Consider the following 11,541-nt stretch of genomic DNA (forward strand, 5'->3'; position numbering starts at 1 on the left):
TTGCTTTGCCATGATTGTTTCTTATTTTTTGGCGTTTTAGGGCCATAAAAACAGAAATTCAAGACGATTCCCAAATTTTTCTGTGCATGAATTCGGGAGACCGACCCCGAATATCTAAAATTATGCGGGCCCATCGTAAACGACCTAATGAACAATAGTCATTGCTTCACTATTACTGTTCCTCATTTTTTGGCGTTTTAGGGACACAAAACAAGAATTCAAGACGATTCCCGGATTTTCATATGCTATAGTCTACGCTATCTTCATGAATTTAGGCTACCAGCCCCGAATATCCTAAAATTGTATGGTCGATAGAAAATGACCTAATTAACAATAGTCATCACTTTCTCATGACCGTTTTTTTTTTGCATTTTAGGGCCATAAAATAGGAATTCAGGACGATACCCATATTTTCGTGTGCTATAGTCAATATATCTGCATGAATTTGGGTGGCCGACCCAAATCTCCTTTACGGGCCCGTAAAATGACCTTATGAAGAATATTAATCCCTTCGCCATGATGGTTCCTCATTTTTTGGCGTTTTAGGACCATATTACATGAATTCAAGACTATTCCAGATATTCGTTTTATAGTTCACAAGATCTATATGAATTCAGGCGACCGACCTCGAATCTCCTAAAATTTTGCGAGCCCATAAAAATAACCTAATGAATACTCCCTCCGTTCCAGTTTATGTGAACCTATTTCCTTTTTGGTCTGTTCCAAAAAAAAATGATCCCTTTCTAAGTTTGGAAACAATTTAGCTTGAACTTACAATTCTACCCTTATGAGAAACTTTTATAACCACACAAATAATCAGGACCTCTTTTTGACTTGTTTAGGATCACACATTCCATTTTATTTTTTATTTTTTCTTAAACTCCGTGCCCAGTCAAACAGGTTCACATAAATTGGAACGGAGGGAGTAATAGTCATTGCTTCGCCATGACTGCTCATCGGATTTAGCATTTTAGGGCCATAAAAAAGGAATTCAGAATGATTCCTAGATTTTTGTATGCTATAGTCCATGCCACTTGCATGAATTCGGGCGACCGACCTCGGATCTCCTACAATTTTGCTGGCCCATAAAAATGACCTAATGTATAATAGTTATCGCTTCGCCATGATCGTTTCTTGTTTTTGGCATTTTAAGGCCATAAAACAGGAATTAAAGATGATTGTTAGATTTTTGTGTGGTATAGTCCACACCATCTGCATGAATTCAGGTGATCAATCCCGAATATCCTAAAATTTTGCGGGCCAATAAAAAAAACTAATGAACAATAGACATTGCTTCGATGTGATCGTTCCTCATTTTGATATTTTAGGGCCATACAACAGGAATTGAGAAGGATTCCTAGATTTTCGTGTGCTATAATACCAACCCTAAATATCCTAAATTTTTGTGGGTCCATAGAGATATAATAAACAATAGTAATTGCTTAGCTATGATCGTTCCTCATTTTATGGCGTTTCAGGGCCACCAAATTGGAATTCAAGACGATTCCCAAATTTTTGTGTGTTATAGTACATGCCATCTGTATGAATTCGAGTAACCGCCCCGAATGTCCTAAAATTTTACGAGCACATAAAAGACGACCTAATGAATAATAGCCATTGCTTTGCCCTGACCGCTGCTTATATTTTGGCATTTTAGAGCCATGAAATAGGAATTCAGGACGATTCCAGATATTGGTGTGCTATAGTCCATGCCATCTACATGAATTCGGGCGATCGATACCGAATCTCCTAAAATTTTGTGAGCCATCAAAAATTACATGATGAACAATAGACATCGCTTTGTCTTGACCTTTCCTCGTTTTTGGCGTTATAGGGATGTAAAACATGAATTCATAATGATATCTGAATTTTTGTGTGGTATAGTCTATACCATCTGCATGAATTCGAGAGATCGACCCCGAATCTACTAAAATTTTGGGGATAAAACATGAATTCAGGACGACCTAATTAACAATAATCATTGCTTTGCCACGATCACTCCTCATTTTTTGGTGTTTTAAAGCCATAAAAGAGGAATTCAGGATGATTCCCAAATTTTATGTGCTATAGTCCGCGTCTTCGGCTTGAATTCAGGCGACCAACCCCTGATCTCCTAAAATTTTACGGGCCCATCAAAATGACCTAATGAAAAATAATTGTCGTATCGCCAATGTCGTTTTAAGGCCATAAACCATGAATTTAGGACAATTCTCAAATTTTTGTGTGTTATAGTCCACGCCATATACATGAATTCCGACGACTGACCCTAAATCTTTTAAAATTTTGCGGGCCTATAAAAGTGACTAACCCCGAATCTCCTTAAATTATCCGGCCCATAAAAATCAACCAATGAACAATACTCATTGCTTCTCTATGATCGTTCCACATTTTTTGGCATTTTAGAGCTATGAAACCGGAATTCAGGACGATTCCCAGATTTTTCGTATTCTACAGTCCATGCTATCTACATGAATTTGGGCAACCGACCCCGAATCATCTAAAATTTTGTGGGCCCATAAAAAGACCAAATGAACAATAATCATCGCTTCTCTATGACCATTCCACATTTTTTGCATTTTAGGGCCATAAAACAATAATCCAGAACGATTCTTAGATTTTCGCGTGCTATAGTCCATGTCGTCTGCAAAGAATTCTGGCGGCTGGCCCCGAATCTCTTAAAATTTTGCGGGGCCGTGAAAAATGATATATTGAACAATAGTCATCACTTCACCATGATCATTCCTCATTTTTTGGCGTTAAAGGGTCATACAACAGGAATTCAAGACGATTCCTAAATTTTTTTGCTATAGTCTATGCCATCTGCATAAATCCGTGCGAGCGACCATAAATCTCCTAAAATTATGTAGGCCCATAATAAAAAAACCTAATGAATAATAGACATCGCTTTGCCATGATAACAAATGACCTAATGAACAATAGTTATCGCTTCTCCATGACTATTCCTCGTTATTCTGCATTTTAGGGCCATAAAACATGAATTCAGGACGATTTCCAATTTTTTGTGTGCTATATTTCACGCCATCTGTGTGAATTCCGACAAAAGGGCCCTGAATCTTCTAAAATTTTGTGGGCCTATAAAAATGATCTAATGAACAATAGTCATCGCTTCGCTATAATCGTTCCTTATTTTTGGAAGTTTAGGGCCATAAAACAGGAATTCATGACAATTTCTTGATTTTCATATGCTATAAATCCATGCCATCTGGATTAATTCGGGCATCCGGCCCCGAATCTCCTAAAATTTTATGGGTCCATCAAACGACATAATGAACAATAGTCATCGCTTTGCCATGGCTGTTCTTCGTTTTCTGCGTTTTAGGACTATTAAATAGGAATTCAGGATGATTCTCAGATTTTCGTATGCTATAGTCATGCCATCTGCATGAATTTGGGCAACCTGCTCCGAATCTCCTAAAATTTTGTCGGCTCATCAAATGATCTTATCACGACCCAAAATTAAACCCGATCATAATGGCGCCTATCGTGGTACTAGGCAAGCCAACACACTTATCAAATAATTCGATATTTTATTAAAGGATAGGTAAAAACCCTTTTTTCATACTGAAATTTCATAAAAAGAGTTCAACTCAAAAACAAAATGCGGAAATAAATAGCCTGACATCGGGGTGTCACTAAGTCATGAGCAACGACTACAACTGTTATGAAAATAGCAAGACTAACATAGTCTGAGAATAACAAAAATACACTAAAGGCAAGATAAAGAAGGAGAAAAGTAGGACTGCGATCGCCAGGTAGCTACCTCGCTATCTCCGATGATCCACTACTGCTAAATCAACAACCGCTACCGTGGCTAGAGATACCTGGATCTGCACACAAGGTGCAGTGAAAACGTAAGTACACTAACTCAGTAAGTAACAAATCCAAACTATAGACTGATAGGTAGTGACGAACTTAACCTTAATAGGTAATAAAAATAAACTATGCAGGAAATATAGGCATGCTATCAGTTCAAGTATACAGCTCAAACAGTAAAATAAATATGGATATGAACAATGTGAAATATAAAGCTCAACTAAATTCTACATGCCCATACAGAGAATGTACGAAATGCACCATGTACTCCCACTCTCAAGTGCTCAACCACTCGGTACTGCATATGGCCATCCGGCCCAGGAAAATCCATCCCGGAACATATACAACACTGACTGCAAGTCAAGTAGTATCGAGGAAGAAGGGTAATCCAACCCTGAGGAGAAATCCATCTCCAGGTATATATATATACATACTCAACCACTCGGTACCGCATATGACCATTCGACCCAGGGAAATCCATCCTGGAACATACTCATCACTGACTATAAGTCACTCGTATCGAGGATAAGGGTAATCCAACCCTGTGGAGAAATCCATCTTTAGATATCAATACTTCGGACGAATCCATGTCCAAGGAAATCCATCCCTCAATAATATCATATGTGCTCACTGGAGGTGTGTTATAGACTCCGGAGGGGCTCATACAGCCCAAGCGCTATCATAATCATCAACATAACTGCTGCGGCGTGCAACCCGATCCCATAACTGTCACTCGTAATCAGGCTCTCGGTCTCACTGAGTCATCACTTTCCAGTCTCACACACCGGCTCACAATGCTATGAAAACTAGCCCGGAACAACGATATGATGTGCCAGTAAATAACAACTGAGACTGAGATATGATATGAAATGTATGAATAATACTGAGTACGGAATATCAATGAAACTAGTGAGATGACAGCAACAAACGACTACTAGGGGTCCCAACAGTATCGGCGTAAAGCCTTAACATGATACCTAGAATGATTGACAACTCATTTACTTAATCACATGATGGAAACACAGATATCAGGAAGAAAGAGTCACTAGACGATGCCATGGAATGAACCAGGCCACAATTCTCATGGTGCCCGCCCGCCCGCCCGTCACTTGGCATGTGCGTCACCTCAATACTAATCATATAACACATAGTTTGGGGTTTTGAATCCTCAAAACCAAGTTTGGAAGCTTTACTTACCTCAAACCAAGCCAAAATCCTATTCTGCGATGCCTTTGCCTCTCGAACCGGCCTCCAAATGCCCCGAATCTAGCCAAAAGCAATACAATGCAATCAATATAGGCCAAGGAACCAATTCCACATGACAAATTACTTAATTGGACATAAATCCTGAAATCCACTCAAACATGGCCCCCGGGCCCACGTCTCGGAATCCGAAAAAGTCACAAAACTAGAAAGTCCATTCACTCACGAGTACATACATACAAAATTTATCAAAATCCGACTCCACTTGGTCCCTCAAATCCTCAAATCAACTCTCCAAAATCCCAAGCCCTAACCCCTCATTTCACCCCTAATTTTCACTAATTAATTGATAAAACAACGGAAAAACACATAGATAGGAGTACTAGAGCTTAAGAAACTTACCTCACTGAAAACCCCTTGAATATCCCTTCAAAATCACTCCAAAAGTTCCAAAAATCGACTAGACAATGGTGGAAATGAACCAAAATTTGCGAAGTTTGCTATTGATACTTTCTGCCCAAGTCTTCCGCACCTGCGGCCATATATCCGCTCCTGCAGAACTGCACCTGTATTCATTTACTCTCACCTACAGAAACCACTTAAATCCTCAAAATCGCACCTGCGGGCGCGCAGCTGCGCACATCCTTCCGCTTCTGCGGAACCAACCATTCTCCCTTCTTCTACATCTGTGCCTCAGGTCTCGCACCTGCGGGCTTGCAGATGCGACAAATCCTTCGCACATGCGGCTCCAGCCACCTTAGTCTTGGCCGCATCTGCGAATCTTTCTCCGCTTTTGTGGGCTCGCACTTGTGGTTCCCACTCCGCAGGTGCGCTTATGACAACTGAGTTCAACTTCAGCAATTCTCCAATTCCAAACTTATTGCGCCAATTACCAAAATCAACCCGAGGCCCTCGGGACCTCTACTAAACATACCAAGTCGTATAACCTCATACAAACTTAGTCAAGCCTTCGAATCACTCAAAACAACATCAAAACACCAAATTACCCTCGGATTCAATCCTAAGAACTTCTAAACTTTCAAATTTCACAAACGATGCCGAAACCTACCAAATCACGTCCGAATGACCCCAAATTTTGCACACAAGTCAAAAATGACACCACGAACCTACTCCATCTTCCAGAATTCCATCCCGACTCCGATATCAAAATTCCCACCACCGGCAAAACTTGCCAAAATTTCAACTTTCGCCAATTCATGCTTAATTCTACCACGGACCTCCAAATCACATTCTAGACGAGCTCCTAAGTCCAAATCACGTAGCGGAGCTAATGGTACTATCAAAATTCGAATTCGAGGTTGTTTACACATAAGTCAATATCCTGTCAATTTTCCCAATTTAAGCATTCACAAAATAGACGAAGTGTCTCAATTTACTCCAAAATTACTCCGAACCCGAACCAACTAACCCGGTAAGTCAAAATACAGCTGAAAAATACAAAAGAAGCAGGAAATAGGGGAACGGGGCTATAACTCTCGAAATGACCGGCCGGGTCGTTACAGATTTGATGAAAAGTATTGCTTTGCCATGATCGTTCCTCCCTTTTTGGCGTTTTAGGGCCATAAAATAGGAATTCAGGACATTTCTTTAATTTTCGTGTGCTATAGTCCATTCCATTTGCATGAACTTGGACGACCAGTCCTGAATCTCCTAAAATTTTGTGGGATCAACAATAATGACGTGATGAACATTAATCATCACTTCGACATGACCATTCCTTATTTTATGACATTTTAGGGCCGTAAAACAGAAATTCAGGACGATACCCGAATTTTTTTGTGCTATAGTCCACGCCATTTGCATGAATTTGAGCAACCAGCCCCGAATCTACTAATACTTTGTGGGCCCACATAAAACTACCTAATGAGGAATAATCATCGCTTTGCTATAACCATTCCTCATTTTTTGGTGTTTTAGGTATATAAAATAGGAATTCAAGCCGATTCCCAAATTTTTATATGCTATAGTCCATGCCATCTGCATGAATTCAAGCGACTGACCCCGAATCTTCTAAAATTTGGCGGAACCATAAAACACGATCTAGCGAACAATGGTCATCGATTCGCCATAATCGTTCCTTATTTGTTTTTTTTTGTATTTTAGGGTCATAAAACATGAATTAATGATGGTTCTCAAATTTTTGTGTGCTATAATCCACGCATTCTATATGAATTCAGACGACCGGCCCCGAATCTCATAAAATTTTGTTGGCCCATAAAAAAGACCTAGTGAACATTAATCGTCTCTTAGCCATGACCGATCCTCTTTATTTTGGACGCTTTAGGGCCATAAAATAGGAATTCAGGATGATTCCTTGATTTTTGTGTGCTATAGTCCATGCTATCTGCAAGAATTTGGGCGACCGGCTCCGGATCTCCTAAAATTATGCGGGCCATAAAAATGACTTAATAGAAAATAATCATTGCTTCGCTAGGACCACTCCTCATTTTTGGGCATTCTAGGGCTGTAAAACAAGAATTGAGGACGATTCCCAGATTTTCGTGTACGTCATCTGCATGAATTCGGGCGATCGATCTCGATTCTCCGCGGGCACGTACACAACTACCTAATAAACAATAGTCATCGCTTCTCCATGAGTGTTCCTCATTTTTAGCATTTTAGTGCCATAAAATAAGATATTAAGATGATTCCCAGATTTTTGTGTGCTATAGTCCATGATATCTGCATGAATTCGAGCGACCAACCTAGAATCTCCTAATATTTTGCGCGCCCATAAAAACGAGCTAATGAACAATAGTTACCGCTACGACATGACCGTTTCTTATTTTTTGGCGTTAGTTCCATAAAACATGGATAGGAACGGGCGATCCTTCTATTTATTTGATTGAACCTAGTTCGAGAGAAAGAGTCCTAGGGTTCCAAACCTTTGTTTTTCACCGAGAAGAAATCAATATAATCGTCTAACGAATCGTCTGATACTAGATGAAGAGGTACCTTAGAATTCACCTTACCCGTCGATGAAAAAGTGGGACTTGAGAGGAGCTGAACCTGCTAAGGACATAGAATCCAACACCACCTACCAGAGCCAAGGTACTCAACCTCTGGAAATGGTCTTTAATGTGAATTTCGAACTCGCTATGCTTGGCACGGTCCCATTCTACGCTATTTGATCGAGATTCGAAATACCCTTCTTCGCCGCCACCTTCCTTCAAAGGTAGCCCAATTGGAATATTGTACACTTTCCTTACAGATTCCATAAAGATTATTCAACAGGCTCTTACAAAAATTTAGAAATCCGACGTTTTGATAGATTAAAAGATCCTGAATAGAATGATTTTGAATATCGATTTATTAGTAAAAAACCTTCTCCAACTTTTGAATTGTCGAAACCAGAACTTTATGTGAGAGTTGAAGCCCCGAAAGGAGAATTGGGAATTTATTCACGACAATTTCCACATGTTCTTTTGCTATAGTCCATGCTATTTGTATGAATTAAGGCAACCAACCCTGAATCTCCCAATATTTTGCGGGAATAACCTAATGAACAATAGTAATTACTTCAACATGACCGTTCTTCGCTTTTTGGTATTTTAGGGCCATAAAATAAAAATTCAGGATGATTTCCAGATTTCTTATGTTATGGTCCACGCCATCAGCATGAATTCGGGCTACCGACCTTGAATCTGCTAAAATTTTGCGGGCCATAAAAAATGACCTAATGAACAATAGTCATCGCTTCGCCATGATCATTCCTCGTATTTTTGCATTTTAGGGCCATCAAACAGGAATTCAAGATTATTCATAGATTTTCATGTGCTACTGTCCACGCTATCTACATGAATTCGGGCGGCCAGCTCTGAATCTCCTAAAATTTTGCAAGCTCATAAAAAACGACCTAATAAACAATACTCATCTCTTTGCCGTGATCGTTCCTCGTGTTTTGGCATTTTAGGGTCATGAAAAAGCATTTAGAACGATTCCCATATTTTTGTGTGCTATAGTCCATGCCATCTGCATGAATTCCGGCGATCGGCTTTGAATCTCCTCAAATTTTATGGCCCATCAAAACGATCTAAAGAACAATTGTTATCACTTCGCCATGATCATTCCTCATTCATTGGCATTTTTGGGCTATAAAAAAGGAATTAAGAATGATTCCCTAATTTTCGTGTGCTATAGTCCACACCATCTGCAAGAATTCGGGCGGTTGGTGCCGAATCTCCAAAAAAGCGCGGGCCCATTAAAAACAACTTAATGACATTAGTCATCACTTTGCCATGATCATTCCTCATTTTTTTGCCACTTTAGGTTCATAAAAAAAGAATTCAAGATGATTCGTATATTTTTCCTGTGCTAGCCATCTACATTAATGCTAGCGAGTGGCCTTGAATCTCCTAAAATTTTGCGGTCCCGTGAAAAATGACCAAATGAATAATATTCATCGCCTTGCCATGATCGTTACTCGCTTTTTTTCATTTTAGGCCATAAAACTATAATTTCATCCGATTTCCAAATGTTCGTATGCTATAGCCCATGCCTTCTATATGGACCTGGGCCACCAGACCCGAATCACCTAAAATTTTGTCGGACCATCAAAAACGACCTAAGGAGCAACAATCACTGTCTCCTCATGATTATTCCTTATTTTTTGGCATTTTAGGGCCATAAAATTGTAATTCCGCCCAGTTTCTAAATTTTTGTGTGCTATAGCCCACACCTTCTAGATAGGCCTGGACCCGAATCGCCTATTGTCGAACCATCAAAAACGATCTCAGGAACAATAGTCACTACCTCGCCATGACCATTCCGCCCAATTTTTAAATTTTCGTATGCTATAGCCTATGCCTTTTATACGACCCGACCACCGGACTCAGATCACCTAAAAATTTTCCAGACCATTAAAATGACCTAAGGAATAACAGTCACCGCTTCGCCAGGATTGTTCCTCATTTTTTGGTATTTTAGAGCCATAAAGCTGTAATTCCACCCGATTTCCAGATTTTCATGTGCTAGCCCACGCCTTTTGCAAGGGTCCAGGCACTACACCCAGATCACCTAAAAAAAATTTGGGCCATAAAAAATGACCTAATGAATAATTGTCACCATTTCACCATGACCGTTCCTCATTTTTTGGCGTTTTAGGGCTATAAAATTGAAATTCCGCCCGATTTCAAGATTTTCGTGTACTATAATCCATGCCTTCTGCCCGATCCACTGGACAGATCGCCTAAAAAAATTTCCGGAACATAAAACATGACCTAAGGAGCAATTGTCACTGCCTCGCCATGACCGTTACTCGTTATTTGTCATTTAAGGGCCATAAAACTGGAATTTCGTCCGATTTCCAGATTTTCATGTGATATGGCCCACGCCTTCTACATGAGGCCTTGGTTACGGGAACTGGATCACCTAAAATTTTGCCGGACAATAAAAAATGATATAAGGAACAATAGTCACCACATTGCCATGACCGTTCCTTATTTTTTGGCGTTTTTGGGCCATTAGAGTTTAATCCCATCCAATTCTCAAATTTTCGTGTGCTATAGCCCACACATTCTACATAGGCCCGTGTTACTGGACCCGGATCGCCTAAAATTATCTCGGACCATCAAAAACGATCTAAGGAATAATAGTCACCATCTCGCCATGACAGTCACTCATTATTTGGTATTTTAGGGCCATAAAATTGTATTCCATCGGATTACCAGATTTTCGTGTCCTATAGCCCATGATTTTTGAATGGGCTGGGGAAACCGAACTCAGATCGCCTAAAATTTTGTCAGACCATAAAGAATATCCTAAGAAAAAATAATCACCACATCGTCATGACTGTTACTCATTTTTGGCGTTTAGGGCAATAAAACTGCAATTTCACGTGATTCCTATATTTTCGTGTGCTATAACCCATGCATTCTGCATGGGCCCGTGCTACCTGACTTGGATCGCCTAAAATTTTGTCAGAGAAATCAAAAGCAGCCTAAGAAACAATAGTCACTGCCTCACCATAACCGTTCCTCGTCTTTTGGCATTTTAGGGCCATAAAACTGGAATTCCGCCTCATTCCTAGATTTTCTTGTGCTATAGCCAATGCCTTCTGCACGAACCCGAGACACCGGATGCGGATTGCCTAAAATTTTCCAGACCATCAAAAACAACCTTAAGAACAATAGTCGCCGCCTCGCCATGACCATTCCTCGGTTTTAGGCGTTTAGATCCATAAGACTAGGATTCTGTTTGATTCTCAGATTTTCGTGTGCATTAGGCCACGCCTTGTGCTTGGGCCCACGCCACAGACTCGATTGCCTAAAACTTTTCTGGACCATAAAAAACGACTTAAGGAATAATTGTCACTGCCTCGCATGACTATTCCTCATTTTTTGGCATTTTAGGGCCAAAAAACTAGAATTCTGCCCGATTCCCAAATTTACGTGTACTATGGCCCACGCCATGGGCGCGGACCCGTTGTCTAAAATTTTACCAGACCATCAAAAATGACTTAAGGAACAATAGTCACCGGTTCGC

The sequence above is a fragment of the Nicotiana tabacum genome, chromosome 7, assembly GCF_000715075.1.
Source record: "Nicotiana tabacum cultivar K326 chromosome 7, ASM71507v2, whole genome shotgun sequence".
Classification (NCBI taxonomy): Eukaryota; Viridiplantae; Streptophyta; class Magnoliopsida; order Solanales; family Solanaceae; genus Nicotiana; species Nicotiana tabacum.